Source organism: Triticum urartu, chromosome 5 (assembly GCF_003073215.2).
Source record: "Triticum urartu cultivar G1812 chromosome 5, Tu2.1, whole genome shotgun sequence".
Taxonomy (NCBI): Eukaryota; Viridiplantae; Streptophyta; class Magnoliopsida; order Poales; family Poaceae; genus Triticum; species Triticum urartu.
Genome location: NC_053026.1, coordinates 492,093,787 through 492,106,720, shown reverse-complemented (window position 1 = coordinate 492,106,720; position 12,934 = coordinate 492,093,787). Strand labels below are relative to the sequence as shown.

General features: G+C 40.8%; 1 long non-coding RNA gene across 1 annotated transcript; it reads left to right on the top strand.

Moving 5' to 3' along the window:
- The first annotated feature begins 6,366 nt into the window (after positions 1-6,366).
- LOC125510073 lies at positions 6,367-8,793 on the top strand. Its single transcript, XR_007284473.1, has 2 exons — positions 6,367-8,106; positions 8,471-8,793. It is a non-coding gene; the product is annotated as an uncharacterized LOC125510073 (long non-coding RNA).
- Positions 8,794-12,934: the final 4,141 nt, after the last annotated feature.

The window sequence follows — 12,934 nt, the reverse complement described above, 5'->3', positions numbered from 1 at the left end:
AAAGAAAAAATATTCTTTTTCTTCGGCGGGACTTCTGGAAATTGTCTCCTTCCTCTGAAATCGTGTTTTCTCTACCTTATAAAGGTATCTTTCTTCATTTTTTTCTTTTTATATACTCCCGTAGTTTATTATTTCTAGATTAGTACGGTAACATAATTAAATTATCAATTAGTCTTTGTATTTATACATTAGACCTAGAATTTTTTTAGCCGTAACTATTTTTCTTCCGTAAAACAGTTTGGCCCTGATTTTTCAAATGGCCATAACTTTTTACTCGTTCATCCAAATTAGATGAAACCAGCGTCTATAGTTTTGTCTTGTTTTCACCTATCCAGTGAACCTGTCACATCAACTTTTTCAAATTTTCAAATTTCGAAATTTGTTCAGATTCATATTCAAACTTATTTTGGTCATAACTTGAGTTTTATAATTCCGATTTAATTGATTCTTTTTGAAAATCGAAGCCCTTGACCTGAACTTTCTGATAAGGCCAAATTCACATAATTATGGTAGTGTTAGAAATTGTTTTATGTTGCAAGAGTTATTTGCTTGGTTTTGATGTTTTCCGAACTGTCTTCTTTGTTCTTTCCGATCTTTTGAGTGATTGCTTATGTGTGGTTACTATTGCTTGCTCACAATAGATTGAACGGAGTGTGACGAGTAGAACTATCAGTAGTTATGAATGTGAATCATCTTCGTCAACTGTACAAGGCAAGTTCACACTTTGATCATATTTTTCATACCCGGTTTTATATATTAGTTTCACCCTCAAACATTGCATGAGTAGGATGAGATAACATGGGTATTGGGAAGTAGATGATGAGGTAGAACCTATTACTTTTTTATTTTCAAACCCTTGGGAGTTACTCTACGTTATGCTTATGTTGCTATGCTATGCTCGTAGATGTTGATTGGGTTTGAGTGTATCCATGACAGATGTGAGATTGTTAATTAAGGTTTAACTTAAGGTGGCTATTTTAATACACATCTGGGTGGATTGGTTGGGGCACCCTGGAGTACCCAGTGGTTTGTACGGGCACCTGGAGAACCCAGTGCTTGCCCAAGGGGATCCTGGAGTATCCGTGTGATCACCGTATGGAATGCCACCCAGACTCAAAGGGATCATAAGATTATTCATGCTAGAAACTTCCGTGTGCAGCCACAAGTTATTATGGGCTCTGGCATAGTTGAGCATGTTGCGTGACCTCTTTTAGTGGTAGGCTAGCAGATGTAGGGGAAAGTAGGTGTAACTGTCTACCCGGAGTAAAGAGTAAATGCTTCTGAAAGACTGTGTCTCAGTCATCCGTTTCTCAAGCACCATGTAGTGCGAGAAATCCAACGGAGGAGATCGAGTCTTGTGGGGAAAAGTGTGCAAACCTCTGCAGAGTGTATAAACTAATCATGGTTAGCCATGTCCCCGGTTATGGACATCTTGAGTATCTGGTACTTGAATTATTGATTTGATCTCATCACTTTACTTAATTAATGTGTTGGGTTATAAGTATTATTTTGGGATTGAGTTGGAGGAACCTTCTCAACAATTTTCAACCAACTTGGTAGTTAAATAAAATTTATTCCATTGATGTAGGGAAAATTTGGCTTTATGCAAAAATTAACCTTAGAGCCTCCACTAGCCAAATATGCATGTAGTGATAGCTAGTATTTCCTCATTGCTCTATGGTGTGAATTTGCCAGTACATTCAATGTTTTGACCCTTTGTGGCTGCAACGTCTCATGTTGCGGGATTCTTACAACGAGTAAGTGATACGTTAGGGTTACGATTTCTACACTCAACTTTGCCGTTGGTGTTGATGGGAACCCACAACCTTTGTTACTTCCGCTATATGGATTGAGGTAATAGTATTTACATTAGTTTATACATGTGATTTACCTCTGTTATAAATCATCGAGTACTGTGTGTGTCAGCATACCGATCCAGGGATGACGCTTAAGCACAGAGATTTTACCGACTGAGTTCGGGTCGCTACAATGTATTTGCCGTCCACTAGGCAAATTACCTGATTTCAGTAGTGTGTGTTGCTATTGTATAAGACCTATATAAATACTACGTAAATACACAGAAGGAAAATATACAAAAAATCTTAGCAGTGGCGTAGGGTAAGAGAGTAGCAGTAGCACTGGTGCAACACTACTGCTACACAGACTTAGAAGTGGCGCAGGGTTCATACCAGCGCTGCAGCTAGTTAGCAGTAGCACTGGATGGACCTGCACTACTGCTAAGTCTGTGTAGCAGTAGTGCGGTGTTGCACCCCAGCACTACTGCTAAAAGTAAGCTACAACATGCTAGTAGTAGCACGGCCCCCGCTCTACTACTTGGGTTTTCCCTAGTAATGAGGGGCGGCTGGAGAAGGGACCGGGACAAAGAGGAAACGTTGAGTGAGGGGAAAGAAGTGGGATAAGGAGAGGACTACGCATTCTTATGGTTGCATCATTTATGAAATAGTTTGATCCACATGTAAGCAGCCACGTCAGCACCATCTGGTCCCACATCTAAGCAGCCATCAGCATCTTGTGGGCCCATATGTCATCAGTATTGACGGTCAAAACTGACACCAGACTTTATTATTGACAGGACCATCAATAATAAAACCCTCGGCGGACCCACCTGGAAGCAGCCACATCAGCAATTGCTGACCCTACCTGCCAAAATCTTTGAGCGATCAAACCCGCGGATAGATCACCGGTGACGGGATTATCATCGCCAAAAAGATCTTAGGCCACAGATTGGGATGTCATAGGTGACATTCTGGGCCGTCACCGAGAACGGTCATCTGCGTAAATTTTTGGTTCATCACCTAAGATACAATCTTGCGTGACGGAGGAAGTGGTACCGTCGAGATTTTATTTTTTTATGACGGCACTTTGGTGACGATGGGGATGACGGCCGAAAAACGTCGCCAAGACATTTTCTGGGACGAAAAACGGTTATACATGACACAAGTGAAATGTCATAAAATAGAGCAAATTTTGTTGTGTTGCGTAGCGGTCTAGTTAGTTAGTTTGGGCACGATAAACTTCATTGATTATGTTTACTATATGGTGCTTCTCTTTGCTAACTCTTTCTCTCTGTGTTTCTTACGTATATTATGTTGCATATTATTGATGAATACGGATGATGATGATGCATCTCTATCAAGGATATAGATCGATGACGAAGAAGTGCTATGCCGTGCATAGGGATTGTTCTGGGAGTGTACGACGAGTGACCAGAGTGTCATGCCCAAGTCGAACGCTTCCCAGGCAGCAACCATAAAGGTTTTCAGAGTAGAATCCAAACGGAAGCTACTTACTTGAGGTTCACGCTAGCGCGGGAGAGGAATCAAAACCGGCTCAAGAACTACTTCATAATTCAACTCTTGCTCATAGTGATCGATCTTCTGTTGTATATCATAGTTTAGATTGATATATGATGAAACATGTGTATGTTACCATGTAGTTGCATGTATTCGAGACTTGTAATAACTTGTATTGCTATTTTGAGATGATGATGAGACATTTGTGTTGGATAATTATGACGATGATGATGAGACTACGTTGTAGCACTTCGATGATGATGATGAGACATTTGTGTCAGTTATCTCACCACTAATAATATAGTAATATGGTTATACTTTATTAAATAAACAATAGAAAATTTTGTGGCCCAACTTTTAGGGGGCTCACACAGGTGGTGCGAATAACATATTTGGATAGATATAACATTATATTGCTGTAGTTCATTGTTAACGAGAAAGGATGCAAAATCTCGGAATTCCATTTCAGAGCTCGGGTTGTATTGAGCTCGTTTGACTTTTTATTTGAAAAGTTCAAAATCAAATTTTGAACTTCCAATTTTTTTTTGAAAAAATTCCACATGTATGAAGAGTTTAATGATGATATATGTTAACATGTGAACTACCAAAAACAAATTCATAACTTTGATAACTGAACAGTACATGCATTGTTCATTATTAATAATTCACAAATTTTCCATTTTTGTGTGGCTCAAATGTTAATGTATTTCATTGTGAAACATTAAACACTTGTAGCACTAGTACAGAAAGGGCTAGCCACAACTTTAATTAATGGCGCCTTATTTTTAATCCACGCCACCATTATTTTTTTAAATAATGTTGGCGTTGGCATATTTGGTACATCACCACTACATTACTGGTGGCGCGTCTTCCAAAATCCATGTCACTATTATTTGAGATCCAACAGCCAACCCGACAACAAGTTAGTGGTGGGTGTAAATTTTTGTCACGCCACCAGTATTTACCCTATTGGTGGTGTTGGATTTGTTACGACGCACCGGTAATCGGACCGAGCAATTTGAAAGTAATGAAAATTTGGGCCAATTACTTATGGCTTGTGTACACGCACCAACGCCATTGATAATTGCTTGTGACTCATGCCACCAATAAAGTCTACAGCATTCCACTTAATTCCCATGAATTTATTTTACTCTCTACCGATCAATTTTCCTTGTTTTTTATATTTTTTTAGAAACATTTGTTTTTTATATATAAGTCAATGTTCTTTGTTTTATAGACAAATATAGAAAATGCCACGCGGGCCATAGCACCCAAAAGCCCAAAAGGCCCAAACGACCGACCTAACCCTACAGGCCGGCACACGAACAGCTCTCTCCGCGGAGAGCTCCTATGTGAGGCTTTTTGTGTCAAATAGTTGATGTGTCGCACAGGGGTGGTTCACCTGAGCCGGCCCATTTGCCATCCGCAAGGTGAAAAATAGCGAAAAAGAAATGCGCCGGTGCTAGGATTCAAACCTCCACCTCGGTAGTAATGTGTGTGTTGTGAAGCCACTGCGCTAGACCAGATGTTGTGTTAGATTAGCAACGCAACTCAAAAAGAAACTGTCGACAGCGGCAGAAGTGTAAAAGATTCGCAAAAGTTAAAGTCCCAATGAGGGATCGAACCGAAGATCCCCAAATGGTGCTTTTTTCAAAGGCAATTTTTTTAAAAGCCGAACATTTTCTAAATAACGTGAACAAAATGGAGAATATTTTGAAAAGTGAAATCATCTTATAAATTTTGAACAAAATTTGAAAACTGGAACATTTCTAAATATCTGGACAATTTTTAAAAACTTCAACCCTGAACAAAATTTGAAAATGGGACATTTTTTAATTTCTGAATAATTTTTGAAAATTCGAACACAAAATTTTTTTCCAAAAATAAAATGTGAATGTTTTATCAAACACGAACATTATTAGTTTTTTTTTACAAATTTTAAGAAAAATCAAACATTTTTCAACACACAAATGAATTTTGGAGACGTGAACATATTTTTTAGAACGGAAACATTTTTAAAACTACCAAAAAACTAAACAGGAAAAAAATTTCAAATTTCAAAACAAAATTTGGAAACACGAACAACTTTTGCATGTGAACATTTTTTGAAACTCCAGAACAAAATTTGAAAAAACAGATAAAATTTGCTAACAATTTTGGAAATGGAACATTTTTCAAAACTCTGAACAAAACTTGTAAATATGAACATTTTTTGAAATTGCAAACAAATTTTGAGATGGGAACATTTTTTCAAACTCCCAAACAAAATTTATGGAATTTACGAACATTTTTCCAATTTGTAAAGAAAATTTGAAAACATAAAAATTTTATAAATTTGTGAACAAATTTGGAAAGTTGGAACACTTTTTGAAATTCCTAAAACATTTTTCGAATGCAAACAAAATTTGAAAACATGGACAATTTTGAAATAGGAACATTTATTGAAACTCAAGAATAAAAATTGAAAAAATGAACATTTTTATTTAATTTGCGAACAAATTTTGCAAAGTTGTGGAATTTAAAAAAACATAAAGAAAAGAAACATAAACTAAAAAGGAAAAGAAACAGAAAATGAAAATGAAAAAAACGAAATAAAAAAACAATAGAAAGCCGAAAAGAACCAGAAAAAAAACGTTGCAGGAAAAAACCCAGTTGGATGCACTATGTATAAGTGTGCCGGCCCATGTCTGTCGCTCGCTCGCGAATAGGATTTTCCCTCTCCGCGGTCCCCAATTCTCCCACTGCCATGCGAATCAACTTGTGATTGAGTTGGTTAGGTGGACAGTGGTATCCCCAACCCACCAGGGTTCAAATCCTGGTGCTCGCATTATTCCTGGATATATTTAAGGATTTTCGGCGATGCGTTTTCAGTTGGAGGAGACGTTCCCGTCGACGACGAGGCGCCTACGGTGACTTCGTAAATCTCAAGATGATATGCCGGCTCAGTCTCTTGAAGGTGCTCATAGGGATAGGGTGTGCGTGTGTGCGTTTATAGGGTGAGTGTATGCGCGTGTATATGAGCGCTTGTGTCTGTACTGATGCTAAAAAAAATTCTCCCACAGCCACCGCCGCCCACCGTCCACTGCCCCATCTCCCTCACATCTCACCGCCGGCCATGGCCTTCTCCACCACACTTGATCTGGCGGTCTCCACGGCCGGCGAGGTCCTCCTCCACCGCCCCCCATCCGGCGGCCCCCACGGCCGGCGAGGTCCTCCTCCACGTCCCCCATCTGGCGGCCCCCACGGCTGGCAATATCCTTCTCCACCGCCGCTGACGATGAGAATCCGTAACCCCGGCCTCCACCGATCACGTCTTCCGTCGCCGCACGGCGGATCCGGCGAGATCCCGCCCGTGGTGCGTAGACTGGCGCCCTCGACGGAACTCAGAGGCAGTAACCGATGCACTTCTTTTCCCTCTTCTTCTGTTTTTCAGTCTACTATATGATTAATGATTGATTTATACTGTACATAGCACACTCTTAACTAATTAACTTGGAGATGCATTCATGTCATTTAGATTTAGAGAAGGAAGTGAATGGAAATCTTTCAACCCTTCCATGTTATTTCTCTAAAGTTGCCAGCAATCATATCTCAGATCAGCATGAACTTGTTGTCCAGTCAAAATTCTGATGTATGGAAACATATAGCTGGCAAATGAACACTGAATTTGAGGCTCTCAAAACAGATTTTCACCATACTATACTATACTATAGGTGATCCACTGTGTTCGTGGATGTTCTGGCAGTAATTTTCTTTAGCTCTCGGTCTATATATAGCTTAGTTTCCTTTCAATCTTTGTTGCAGATTAGAGTAGCAAATAAAAGATATGTGAACAGCACTTTTTCCAAAGATCATTCGCACAGACTGAAAAATGCGAGGTTAGATTTTGTAGCATAGCCAACTTACGATTTTACTAACTGGACACAAACTTAAAAGATTATTTTGCATGCATGTAATTTTGAACTGTTGTTTTGCCTATAATAACACAATCAGAAGAAAGAGTACCAATATGAAATTCTTTCTGATGTAAAAGTTACTATAGAAGTAGACAATATGGTCTTGTTCGGCACCAGTATCCCATCTTTGCATTGCAGAGTCATCGCTGCACTTGCCGACAGTGTTTACTGTTGTTAAAAGAAAGTCATATACCTAGCTACAGCATGGGATAAATAGTGTGGCCATACATACATCTTAGTTAACAAATATGACTACCTGCGATCTCTGAATAATGTGCCTTCAGAATTACTGGACTCACCGAGCCTGCCATGGATAAAAGGGAAAATGAAGGAAAGAAAAGAAGGTAATATCGTGCATGTCTTGCTCATCCTGCACGGCTGCATGTACTGAAGTAGAAGTAGCAGCAGTACAATATTTTGTTTAGGAATCACCGAATCAAAATATTGTACATCTGTACAAAATTACGCTGAGCCAGAAATATAATTTAAGCTGGGTTTTCACTACTGACAGATGCATGTTAAATATAGAGTTAGCATCATAGTAAATTTCTGCTGCTATACTACATGTTGTCATTTTAATACACATGGACAATGCATGCTTTGTGCAGTCTGAACTTCTATCTACTGATTTGCTTGTATCTTTGAAATTTGTAAGAAGACATGTTTGGCATCGCCATCAACATGTTCCACGGTGCCCTCGCCATCAGGGCTGACTGCAGATTGCGACGGAGTGCCGCCCAGCTGCTGCTCCGCCATCGCCGTCGACAGCATGGGCTTGGCCGGAGTAAGGTTCATTCAGCACAATCGTCACGGCAGAAATTCTAAAGCTGCTGCAGGTTAGCTACAAGTGCTAGACTGAGTACTAAGTATCAGTCTCCTTGCATTAAGCAGCCCTGGTAAAAAAAATAGATGAACCAGGAGCTTCATTGTAGTGGATGCCATTGCTGACCTTAGTCTACTTTATTTTTCCCTCAGTTAGGTACTGCAAATGGTAAGTGTGGCAATGCTTATGAAAATTCTTGTCAACAGTAGGAGTGTTCTCGGTAATGGTGTTGATATGAATCTATCTTTGTTCTCTGTTGAAATGTTAACTAAGCATCTCTGTTGAAATGTTTTGACTTTTCCTTATAATTCGATGAAATGCCTCATAGTCTCAATCTATATTTTAGCTAATAGCTAATTCATCATTTACATTGGAAGTAAGTTGTTGCGGTGGCGGCGACGGTGGCGACGACGACACCAACATCGCACGGGGATGTGGCGGTGACAAACGACGGCGACATCAACACGGGGCTGTGGCTGCGATGACGACTTGCGGCGACAATTGACACGGGGCTGTAGTGGTAACGACGACGACGACATCCACACGAGGCTACAACAAGGACAACCTCTACATGCGATGACAGTGACGATGGCAACGGTGACACGACGGTGTTGTAGACTCGTGGATCTTGGCAATGTATACATACTAAATGTATGTATTTGAATATATGAATGAATGCATAAATATTTGACTGCGTGCATGTATTGTGTATTTTTTTTAAATCACGCTGTTATTACTTGTGTATAATGGAGGTGTGCTATCCATGTGCATGCCATTGCTATTAGTTGTGGCGCGAGTGAATAGTGCCACGCCACCGGTATGTAAAATACCAATGGCGTGGGGACCAATGTCATTTGTATTTTATAACAATGGCGTTATATTGGTAGTGTTGACCTTCCACACGCCTAGAATGTGGTTTTTAGAACGCCGGCATTAGCGTGTTTTACATTAGTGTAGAATGCATTCATATGTATAAAAATCTATACATTTTTAAACTTTGAACTATGGTTTTTGATGTTTAGAAAAAATCAAGCTCCAGGAATGCCTCACTCGCAAAACCAAGCAAGATAAACACAAATGAAATTTCTAAATTAGAACAATAAGAAACCTTCTGAAAAGGTTGCTATAATTTTGTGAAAATGCAACCCAATCATATGCACATAAGTGAAATTACGCCCAAAAGCAAATTTGAATAGGTTCCCCCAAAAAGGAAAAATTCAATAAAATAATGGTAAAAATAATCCGTTTGAGCACATGGTCACCACGCATGAGCCACAATGCAATATAGTACAAACTCGTACAACACAAATCATTAAGTCGTTCATACATCGAAACAACAAATAGCTAAGTTGCTTTATTTCACTCTTTGGCAATATTAGCCTTAGCGCCTGCTAGTTCCCAGCTAGCAACTTTGCATCAGTTATCATGTTGTTCTTTTTCCTCTGCCTTCTTGTTAAGCTCCAGTATCATATTGGCAGCTGCAGAGCACCTCGCATCATGTGGGGTCGGACAAGGATCACCAATGATGCTCATCTCAAAATCAGGGCATCTCAAACGTACTTCACCGACGTGCATTCCTGAAAGGATAGGAGAGTAACTCGTGGATAAGTGCTCAAAAAACAATGTGTGGGAGCTATGAATGAGAGAAGATGGCACTAAATCGAATAGCAGTTCCTGGTTATTGCTAGGTGCAGACCTATTCAGTTCTTGACAAGTGGAATGCAATGAAGTGAGTAGAGGTGATCTCTGATAGATCCTACAATGGCGCGACACATGTCTTTGGTAACCATGGACCAAACCGTGATGTTGAATAAACATAACACTAGAACAAAACACAGACAAGTGGTTTAAAGATCTGACCACTTGAAAACTCTTTTGCCCAAGCATGATACCAACGGTGCGCTATAGGGATTGGATTCAATAAACGTTAATCAGAAAGTATGTGGCACAAGAGCTATTTCTATGAAATTCTTTATTATTGTGCCTATATGGTCCAAGAACTCAATGCTTGTTCATTTGGAAAATTATAGAGATAAGAGTAAAGGTATTTACACATACCATCTGCTAGTGAAGGTACTACTGTGTATCTAGGGGCCATCCAATCGCAATCACAACAGATCTTATCAAGCTCCTGCATTGACAAGTGTCAAAGGTACAAATGTCATTTAAAATTTTAACGCATCAGTTCAGCGCGAGGTTTCTTACCATGCATTTATTGCGTTGGGCGAGTGCCTCCTTCAAGCTCAATTCCATCCTCCTAGTGCTCTTGGTTATGCCATCATCACCAAAGAAAGCTAGATTGGCAACTTTCATTATATTTGAGCTAGGTTGCTTATATTTGTCCATCATTGACGACAACACTCCCGTTGTCATCTTCTCTTCTGCATAAGGTTTAAACATGAAGAGTAATGGAAATGTGGAACTCATACATAGTTTGGAATCGCGGACGAAACTGCCGCAATAGCGGCGCTATCACAAATCTGAAATGGCTACGTGATCTGCATGGCATGGGAAATCGCCGGATCGCGGCGCCATCGCCGGAGATCAAGCCATTCCTTCCTTACTCATCGTGGCCAAAATCTCTGCCGCAATTTATGTTCGCCCGCGATTTTAAACTATGAGCTCATATAGAAATAACTTCTTACCAAAATTTGCCACATTTCTAATGGACGATTTGTCCAGAGTTTAAAGTGAGGAACACGACAATTTAACACATAACTTTGGGAAATATATGGCTCCCAGCAAAACATGCCCACAATGTTTGCCACAAAACAATGACAATTCTACAAATGATTATCAATCCAACGATGTTTAGATGTGTAAAAGGTAGAATACCTTTCTTAATTTTCTGTATGTCCATATCACATTGAGCACTTCTGTCTTGAAGTATGAATTCCTCGCGAAGCTAAAACAAAGAGGGGATGAATTCACATCAGATTCTCAACTAGAACAAAATATTAGAAAAACAAGCATCATTTTTTTCCTGAAACAAAAGAGAAGACATAACATACAATAGAATCCCGTATTTTCCGAATCTTTAGCACGGAATCACGAATCTGATCATCGCTATTCTCAGCGACGCCACCTTCAATGAAATTATCAACACACAGGTTAAAAACTTGGAGGACCAATAACCAATAATAGAGAAAACAAGTTGTCTTACGATTGGAACCTGACTTAGGCACTTTCATGATTTTGCGTTTCAATGCAGCATCCTTCATTAAAACATCATCACGTGGTGCCTGATACAACAACCATTTATTCAAATGACCTAGGTCTATGTTACTCACAATAACATTGAGTGCATAGGAAAAATAAAAATGAATAGTGCAACAACCTAAAATGGAGAGAGAGAGAGAGAGAGAGAGAGAGAGAGAATAAGGCACTACTAGAATCTGGTTTTGTCCCGAGTTCCAAGACTTCGCCGAGTTCATTCTGTCAGGAACTCGGCAAACTTCTGTCTGCGAAGTTTGATCGAAAATTGGACTCGGCAGTGATAAGCAACTCAGCAGAGCTCTTGCTTTTCCAGGTTCTGATGAAAAACGACTCGGCCAAAAAAAAAACTCAGCAGAATATCAAGTTCGCCGAGTTCCCAACAGAAGGAACTCGGCAAAGTCTGACACGTGGGCCATGTCTTGCAAGAGGCGACAGAGCCGTGACGGCGGCCTTTGTTTGCCGAGTTTCATCTAACGGAAACTCGGTAAACATTTTCCCTAAACTATCACATTTGACCCCTCAAAAGACTAGAACCCTGCTACAAATCTGACGTCAGATTTTTGACCGTGGCAAATCGATCCTTTTATAGCGTTTTAGAAAAACTATCACACCTCATTCCTAAAAAAGGAAAAAATCTATCACATCTGGGACGCATCAATCATAGAAAGGGAAAAATCTATCACATCTAGCGGTAGTAGTGCAGAATCAATTTTGATCGATTTATTGCTAGGAAGCCGCTTGATCTTGTGCGAGTAGCAGAGGGAAAAGAACCCGATGCAAGCTACAGTAGCTAGCTAGCGAGCGGAATCTCAACCCGATTCGTCCAGCCATAGCTGCTTGGGTTCACGCCCGATTCGTCCCCAGCGCACGACGGCATGAGCAACGCCACCCACCATCTTCTTCGTCCTGCACCCGACGACGTGTCCCCACGCTTCCTACCCTCGCCGCTCGCCACCCTCAACTCCGGCTCCGGCACCACCACCAACGAAGGCGGATACGACCAACTAGGGCGCAGTCAAGAAAAACTGCGGCGGCGAAATCCCCTCATCTGTCCCTTCCGATCGATCCCCTACCCGGCCGTATGTGCATGCGAGATGCGACCCCGGCCCTATACCACGATCAGATCGGATTCAGATTTACCAGGGAGCGCAACAAATATAACAGCAAAGAGCTCCGTCGACGACCTAGACCTATAGCTAGCAGCCAGGCAAGACGTGCTCCACTCACCTCCTGCACGGCGACGAGTTCCGGGGCCGTGCCGCGCTGCTCCTGCGCCCGCGGCGTCACTCCCTTAAACTTCCTCACCATCTTCAACTCCCTCCTCTTTTTCCGCCCCCAAACGATTCAGCCTCTCTTGCTAGGGTTTGTGGGGGGCAGGTGCGGCGGCTGGGTGGCTTTTGGGCCTTTTTGTACGAGGAGAGGGCGAAGCGAAAGACAGAAATGGCAGGGCTTGAATGGCTGTTTCTCTGCGAGCGCGTGATTTCCACTTTGAAAGACGTACTACACTAGTTTGTCTCAAAAAAAAAGGAAGACTACACTAGTTGTCAACCCGACGGACTAGGAATTTTTGGAAATTTGTAAATATAATATTGTGCATAGAAAGTTTCTATAAGTATATATTTTTT